This window comes from Desmodus rotundus, chromosome 2 (genome assembly GCF_022682495.2).
Source record: "Desmodus rotundus isolate HL8 chromosome 2, HLdesRot8A.1, whole genome shotgun sequence".
In the NCBI taxonomy this organism is placed as follows: domain Eukaryota; kingdom Metazoa; phylum Chordata; class Mammalia; order Chiroptera; family Phyllostomidae; genus Desmodus; species Desmodus rotundus.
In genome coordinates this window covers 120,095,955-120,104,916 of record NC_071388.1, presented here as the reverse complement: position 1 = coordinate 120,104,916, position 8,962 = coordinate 120,095,955, and the positions used below count along the sequence as shown (strand labels likewise).

Here is an 8,962-nt window from a genome sequence, read left to right as displayed (position 1 = left end):
GTGGGAATGCAGACTGGTACAGCCACTGTGGAAAACAGTATGGAATTTGCTCAAAAAACTAAAAATAGAACTGCCTTTTGAACCAGCAATTCCACTGCTGAGATTATACTCTAAGAATCCTGAAACACCAATTCAAAAAATCTATGCACCCCAATGTTCATAGCAGCACAATTTACAATAGCCAAGTGCTAAAAAGAGCCAATGTGCCCATCAGTTAAATGAATGGATAAAAAAACTATGGTACATTTACACAATGGAGTACTACTCAGCAGGAAGAAAGAAGGAGCTTCTACTCTTCGCAACAGCATGGATAGATCTGGAGAGCATTATGCTAAATGTAATAAGTCAGGCAATGAAAGACAAATACTATGTGATCTCACCTATAAGTGGAACTTAATCAACAAAACAAATAAGCAAGCAAAATATAACCAGAGACACCAGAGACATTGAAATAAAGAACAAACTGACAGTAACCAGAGAGGTATGGGGAGGTAACAGGAAAAAAAAAAGGGGAAGGGTCATCGAGGAAAATGTATAAAGGACACATGGACAAAGCCAAAGGGGGATAGGATGGAGAGTGAGAAGTGGGGATGACTGGGGCAGAGGGGACTGGTGGTGGGTAAATAGAGACAACTGTACTTGAGCAATAATAAATAAATAAATAAATAAATAAATAAAAGAGAAACAAACCTTTCCTTTCTATAACTACATGATGCTTTGTATCATTGTATTTCTTTGAATGGATGTATTATATTTTACTGATCTAGCTCTTAGTGATCAATAATGGTTTCTACTCTTTTTGAATTATTACTTCAGCATGTCATTATGAATATATTGTCATACTGCCCATATGTGTACAAATATAGGCCACAGTCAAAGATGCTGAATTAATGGATTAAAAGGTATGTGAACTGGTAATTTTCTTTGATCTTATTTCCAAATTGCCCCCTTATAGGTGTTTTGCCAATTTACACTAGCAGTGTAGAAGGAAACTTTTTCTTCATACACTCATAAGAGAGTACCACCCAAGTTTGTGACATTTGCCAACTAGATGAAAAATGTACAGATTATTTTGCAAATATAGTTTTCTCTGTCTGGAACTCTTATCTCCCCCTCCACCCACATGCCCGATTAAATCTTCATCCTTTCAATCTCCAATGAAGATTCTTTGAAGGAAGCTTCTCAGACCCCCAGGCTAAATCAGATGCTCCTATTAATACTCATAAACACCAAGTATTTTCATTACTAGTCTCACAACTGTTTTCTATTTACATATTTGTTTCTTATTTAAAAACACCCTTTTTTCTCCCCAAGCCTCTGTTTGTCTTGTTTATATATGTGTCTCTAACAGATCCATTTATACTCTCATAGAAACCTGTGGAACGAATGAGAAAATAAGTGAATGAGTCCCATTACTAAAAGTCAAACTGGACTCTGGTAAATCACAGAGCTCATATTCTATTACCATATTTTGCCAAGATATTGTTTGAGACTCAGAAATTAATATCCTATGCAATAAAGCCACGGAAATATCTGCTTGAAATTTTGGATTACAGTTCATTTTTTTCCTTTAATTTCCACAAAATCATATATTAAGTATCTTGGCCAGCTTATCCCAACCCCCAGTGGATCTCACTGTCCTCCTCTCAGTGAGGAAGTCATCTGTCTTTTAGTGATTTGGATTTTCCTTAATGACTCTTCTTTGGGGATAACACACCATTTAAAGACACACTGGGGGAATATGTTTCATGGCTTCCTAGAAAATAATCCAGGTACTGTGTATCAAGGAACCAGGCTTCAAACATGAAATTTCATAATTTCCCATACTGTGTTAGACTAGACTATGTAATACCTACCCTGTTTTGAAGTCTGGGGAGAATGATGACTCAGTCTTTTCATCTGCTTAATTATTTAATTAACAAAAAAAAAGTGATGCAAAAGAATGCACATGTAATCTAAATGGTGGTTCTCAGGTTCTAAGGGCCTCAGCTTTATGCAGAATTAGGAATTTGCCTGGTCAGAAGGTCTCAGTGTCAGGGTTTTTTGTGTTTTATTATTTTTTAGACTTGAATATCACATAAAAATCAGCCCATAACTCAGACCTAACATACATGTTTTGGAGCTATAATTTTTGATTGCCCAATAGTTAATGTTGTTACCAACTTAGATTGTCCAGGCCCCTGCTGTGGGAGTCCGATCCCCTGGAAGGACCCTCCTGTCCTTCTGAGTGTTCTTTCTCCGTTCAGTGTCACCAAGCCAGAAAAACTAAACCAAAGCTGACTGTTCAGCCACACAAGCTTTTACTCAATGGCCTGAGAATAGAGAAGCGGGAGTCAGACCCAAAAATCAACTTCTTGTCCAAGAGAAGTATGTGGAAGATTGTTTGTAAAGGGACAATAATCAATTTTCCAGAATAAGTTGGTCTGTTCCCAGAACTGAGGTGCCACCCCTTTTCTTTCTTTATGTGGTCTGAGTCAGAGCTGTCACAGCACCAATGCATGTGTCACTTAGCATGTTAACGTATTGTAATCAGTGTATAAGATTCAGGGTGTTCTGGAGGTCAGATCCAGCACCATCTTGATTCTGGCTGACTCTGACCATTTTTTGTTCTTTTATCCCTCTTTCTTTTCTGGTTTTTTCTATACTTAAAAGGAAACATAAGTCCACAAGGTTTCAATAACCCAGGTCATACACCAATAGTGACAATGTGACTGTTACTCCTGAGACAGTTTCCTGTTGGACCTTTGGGCTCCTCAATTCCACAGGACAGTGGGCCTGACTCTCTTCTACCGCAACCCTCTCTTTAATAGGAAATGGAAGGCAGGGGAGGAAAGAGGTAGGGGTGATATTTCTTGTTCTCTATAGTTTATAACATAGCTCAACAATGTGATAATGCTACCTTTTTAACCCAGTACATTTTTCTTTGTAACACACTATCTCTTCTCACCTAAACCAGTAACAAATAATCCAGGACCATTTTATGTTGTATAAATTGCCAGGTAAGCATAGTCTGGGGTGGACACAGCATTGGAAATAATGGCTCATATGACTTCATTCATCTTTCAGTATTTGACACATCAAATTTTCTTATGAATTTAATCAACTCACAGTGGTTTATAAACTTGCTGTTCCTTGGTCTGTCACATCAGAAAATTCTTTACATTTTCATTGCCATCCCTCCCTGGCTGTCAAACTAACTCTATATATTAGAGTCTAGGGGTGTCAAACCATAAAGCCTGGGATCTGTACCTTTGAGGTCCAAGGTCTCTTTTAATTGACTTGAAATATGGTTAGATAGCTTTCCTTCCTTTATTTCTCATTTTCATTTGCTCTCTTTTTTTTTTTAACTTTTCCTTCACCTATGCTACTATCTCCTTGTATTATCACACTTTATGTTAGTGGTAGAGTACTCCTTTGTTTAATGTCACTTTCTGACTGCATAACAGCTATCACACAGGGTCTGGCACAAATAACACCCTTTTTTATTATAAAATATTTTATTATAAAATCATGAGCATGTAATTCTGTAACATAACAATATCACACTCAAGCATACCATATGACATTTTAGGGGAAATGCTCAAATTATAACTATAAATTATTACACCCATGATATCACCCTATCAACCACACTCAAGCAAGCCTTACTTCTGCCAGACCCTGTGTATTTTCATAATTGCATCTGCTTTGCTTCTTTCATAGAAGTAATTACAACACTGATTTTTTAATATATTTTATTGATTATGCTATTACAGTTGTCTCATTTTTTTATCCCCTTTATTCTCCTCTGCCCTGTACTCCCTCTCCCACCATTATTCCCCGACCTTAGTTCATGTCCATAGGTCATACATATGTGTTCTTTGGCTTCTCCACTTCCCATACTATTCTTAACCTCCTCCTCTCTATTTTGTACCTATTATTTATGCTTCTTATTCCCTGTACCATTTCCCCCATTTTCCCCCACCCCTCCCCATTGATAACCCTCTATGTGATCTCCATTTCTGTGATTCTGTTCCTGTTGTAGTTGTTTGCTTAGTTCCTTTTTGTTTTTGTTTTTTTAGGTCAAGTTGTTGATAGTTGTGAGTTTGTTGTCATTTTACTGTTCATAGTTTTGATCTTCTTTTTCTTAGATAAGTCCCTTTAACATTTCATATAGTAAGGGCTGGGTGATGATAAACTTCTTTAACTTGATCTTATCTGGAAAGCACTTTATCTGCCCTTCCATTCTAAATGACAGCTTTGCTGGATAGAGTAATCTTGGATGTAAGTCCTTGCCTTTCATGACTTCTTTCCAGCCCCTTCTTGCCTGTAAGGTTTCTTTTGAGAAATCACTGATAGTCTTATGGAAGCTCCTCTGTAGGTGACTGTCTCCTTTTCTCTTGCTGCTTTTAAGATTCTCTCCTCATCTTCAATTGTGGGTGATGTACTTATGATGTGCCTTGGTGTGTGCTTCCTTGGGTCTAACTTTTTTGGGACTCTCTGAGCTTCCTGGAAGTCTATTTCCTTTGCCAGATTGGGGAAGTTCTCCATTATGCTTTCAAATAAGTTTTTAAATTCTTGCCCTTCCTCTTCCCCTCCTGGCAACCCTATAATTTGGATGTTGGAATGTTTAACATAGTCCTGGAAGTTCCTACGCCTCTCCTCATTTTTTTGAATTCTTCTTTCTTCATTCAGTTCTGGTTGAATGTTTATTTCTTCCTTCTACTCCAAACCATTGATTTGAGTTCCATTTTTCTTCCCATCATTGTTGGTTCCTTGTATATTTTCACTTATTTCACTTTTCATACCCTTCACTTTTTCCTCTATTTTGCGACCATACTCAACCATTTCTGTGAGCGTCCTGATTACCAGTGTTTTGAACTGTGCATCTGTGCATCTGATAGGCTGGCTATCTCCTCATAGCTTAGCTGTATTTTTTCTGGAGCAGTGATGTATTCTTTCATTTGGGCCTTTTTTTTTTTTTTTGTCTTGCTGTAGCTGTTACATAGTAAGGGTTGGAGCCCTAGGTATTCCCCACTGTGGGGCAACCCATTTCACTGCATTGTAGCCCTGTATCTGGAGGAGGGGTCCGAGAGGGAACAGTGCAGCTTGCTTGGCTCTTGGCCGGTTTTCAATCTCTTCCCTTTCTACCCACAAGTAAATTGGGCCCTTCTAGTGCTGGTTCCCAGGTGGGTAGTTTTGTGTACATTCTAGGACCCTGTGGGTCTCTCCAATGAATTCTCCTATAAGACTCAGAGTTTCTCCTGCCACCTCAACCCCCACAGTTTTTTTTTCAGTCAGAGGTTTTGAGGCTTTATTTCTTTGTGCTAGAACCCTGGGCAGTATGGTCTTTCACTCCCCAGTTCCTCCCGGTTTATCTGCACACAAATGTGGGAGCACTCAGTTGGCCAACCGCCACATCGCCCATCCAAATCCTCCAGCCACTGCCTTGCCACAAGTCCTCTCCACCTTGGCTGCCTGCCTTCACCCTTTCTACCAGTCTGGATGAATGTTTCTTCTTTAATTCCTTGTTTGTCAGACTTCCATACAGTTTGATTTTCTGGCAGTTCTGGTTATTTTCTGATTTTAAATTTGTTGTTGTCCTTCTTTTGGTTTTGCAAGGAGGCAAAATGTATGCAGCCATACCTCCATCTTGGCTGAAAGTCCACAATACTGATTTTTTTATTTGTATCTTTTTTTAGTGTCCATAGGTCTCTTTCACTCATGAGATCAGGGGCTATGTCTGTCATCTTCAATGATGGCCTTGGCATAGAATAGTGTTAAACAAATATTTGTTGAAATAGTAAGTCTTCACAGTTTGGTCAATTTCTGTTACTCTCTATTCCCTATTATTGGGACCTAAATATTATTTATGGCAGTCACTCTTTGCAAAACTCTCTACTAACCAGCCAAATTTTCTTATGGTAGCCATGCTTGAAAATAAGCTGTTTTGTATTTAATACTTCTGGGATCTTGGTGTGGGTTGAAGACCCTTGGAGAAAAATTAATCTGCTAAACGGATATTCACTTGTATCTTTTAGGGACCTTTGGTTGCTCTGTTATTTTTTATAAAATGAATAGAGTTGAAAGACTGCTGGGTCATCCAAAGTATTCAGGTATGGCAACACAGGGAAAGAACAGGGTAGATGCTCAAGAGGCTTTTATTGTTATTGCTATTGTTGTTCTTGTTATTGAAGGATTGAATGAAACCTTCCTGTTTCAGTTGCCTAAAAAAAGAGTAGGTTCCTGAGACATGACTATAAAGCCAAAATGAAGAGTGGATCGAGCCACACCAAGCCAGAAAGAGCAATAGTTTGGGGCAGAGGAGGCCTTGTAGTATCTTTAAATCATGATATATATTAACAGTCATTGCTTCCATCTACACATTATCGAGTCAGGCAGCAACTTGTAGGAAGTCTATGTTCTAAACCATTCAGATTACATAAAGTGACTTGCATGCAAATGGTGCTAAACAAGCTTGCTGAATGTGTGACTAAGTGCTGTATCATACAGTTCTGGGCCCCTTGCTCTTAAAAGTAGACACATGCCTCCACAAATAGTTACATATCCATTATGCACTAGAGTCTTGTTCCTTAGAGCCCCATAAGATTTACAAAGGCCTGTCCTTCCCTAATGCCCAAGTGTGTGGAGTGCAGCACTTAGACTCACTATTTCTTTAAATAGAATGCAGTTGGCTTTATACCTCCACAGCTAAAATTTCTTAAATTACCCTTTCTGAACAGATTTAGCCAGTGTGATAGGAAACTGAAAGGAAGAAGAAAATGAAGAAGGAAAGCTTTCAAGAACCTGCATCCCGCAACAGAGTACTTCACTCCTCCCTCAGAATGAATGGAGAACAGAAGTTGGATGTTTATGACCAAAAAAAGCAGAGTTTTACCCAGCACTTCTCCAAGATTGTCAGGGTGCTGATTGAGGATGACATGGGGCACCCAGAAATAGGAGATGCTATTGCCCCTCTCAAGGAGGTCCTGGAGTACAATGTCATTGGAGGCAAGTAATAGCGGGGTATGACTGTGCTGATAACATTCCAGGATCTGGTGGAACCAAGAAAGCTCAATGCTGACAGAGTCCAGTAGGCCATAACTGTAGGCTGGTATGTGGAACTGCTCCATGCTTTCTTCCTGGTGTCAGATGACATTATGAATTCATCCCTCACCCAACGGGGGCAGATCTTCTGGTATTAGAAGCCAGGCATAGGTTTGGATACCATCAATGATGCAATTCTTCTGAAAGCATATATCTACCAACTGCTGAAGCTCTATTGCTGGAATCAGTACTGTTACCTGAACCTGATAGAGCTCTTCCTGCAGAGTTACTATCATACTGTGATTGGACAGACCCTGGACCTCATCACAGTCCCACAAGGCAGCATGGATCTTGGCAGATTCACTGAAAAGAGGTACAAATCTATTGTCAAGTATAAGACAGGTTTCTACTCCTTCTACCTTCTTGTAGCTGCTGCCATGTATACGGTGGGCATTGATGGGGAGAAGGAACATGCCAATGCCAAGAAGATCCTGTTGGAGATGGGGGAGCTCTTTCAGATTCAAGATGATTACCTTGACCTTTCTGGGGACTCCAGTGTGACAGGCAAGATTGGCCTGACATCCAGGACAGTAAATGCAGCTGGTTGGTGATTCAGTGTCTGCAACAGGCCTCTCCAGAACAGTGCCAGATCTTGTAGGAAAATTACAGACAAAAGGAGGTTGAGAAGGTGTCCTGGGTGAAGGCACTATACAAGGAGCTGAATCTGCAGTCTGTGTTCATGCAGTATGAAGAAGACAGTTACAACCACCTTGTGGGTCTCATTGAGCAGTACTTATCTCCCCTGCCCCCAGCCATCTTCCTGAGGCTAGCACACAAGATCTCTAAGTGGAAAAAGTGACCTAGAGACTACCAGGGCAGGGAGGGTGGTTCTCAATTATAGTAAATTACAACATTTTAGTCATTTTACTACAAAATTATGGTAATAATTTTATAGTAATAATATGGTAAAAATTATGGTAATTATGGAGACTGTGACAAAATTTTGCTATAGGATAATTTACATAGACAAGAGTTAAGTTCCTATGGCCTATTTCTGGTTACAAAAACATCACCCAGCACTTCTAATATTAAACACTGCAATAAATGTGAGCTATACACACATTTAATTAATGAACAAAAGCAGGGAAGATTATTTTCCAATCCACTTATTACAGTTAAGAGTTGTGGTTGACAGGAGCCTATCTGAACACAATGTGGGGGCCAACCCTGGACAGAAGACCCTTCTATCACAGGGCCCACCTAGGCAATTTAGACACGAATTCTCACCTGCCTACCTTTAGGCTGTGGGAAGAAACCTGGGTCCCAGGAGAAAACCAGACAAGGGAAGAACATGCAAGCACCACACAGTGTACCCAGGTGGAATAGATTTTCTTTTCCCAAACCTATAAGAATAAAACGATGTTATTCCAGGGGAAAAAAAGAAGGAAAGCTTTGTGTTACGTGTTTTTCATTCTTCTCTTTCTTTGGCTCTTTCAGGAGTTAATATGAAGCCCTGGCTAGTGTAGCTCAGTGGATTGAGCACCAGCCTGTGAACCAAAAGGTCACGGGTTGGATTCCCAATCAGGGCACATGCCTGGGTTTAGGGCCAGGTCTCCAGTAAGGGTTTGTTTGAGAGGCAACCACACATTGATTTTTCTCTCCCTCTCTTTCTCCCTTCCCCTCTCTGAAAATAAATTAATAAAATCTTTAAAAATAAATAATAAATAAAAATTAAATTTAAAAAAGAGTTAATATGAAAAGATCACTGAGCCTGAAATGCATAATTTTTGACATGCCAACCAATTAGAAAGTTACTAATTCTTGTTAGGTTCTTGCAGTTACTGAAATGGTAGGTGTCTAAACAAGTCTTTATTGTGATTTCTACAAAGAATGAAAAGGTTATGTGGCTTTGCTGGAGATTTCTGTTGTTTCATCT

The 8,962-nt window shown here is 39.4% G+C and overlaps 1 pseudogene; it reads left to right on the top strand.

Annotated features, from left to right (window-relative positions):
- The first annotated feature begins 6,791 nt into the window (after window positions 1-6,791).
- LOC112313160 (farnesyl pyrophosphate synthase pseudogene) lies at window positions 6,792-7,885 on the top strand (annotated as a pseudogene).
- The last annotated feature ends 1,077 nt before the right edge of the window (window positions 7,886-8,962 follow it).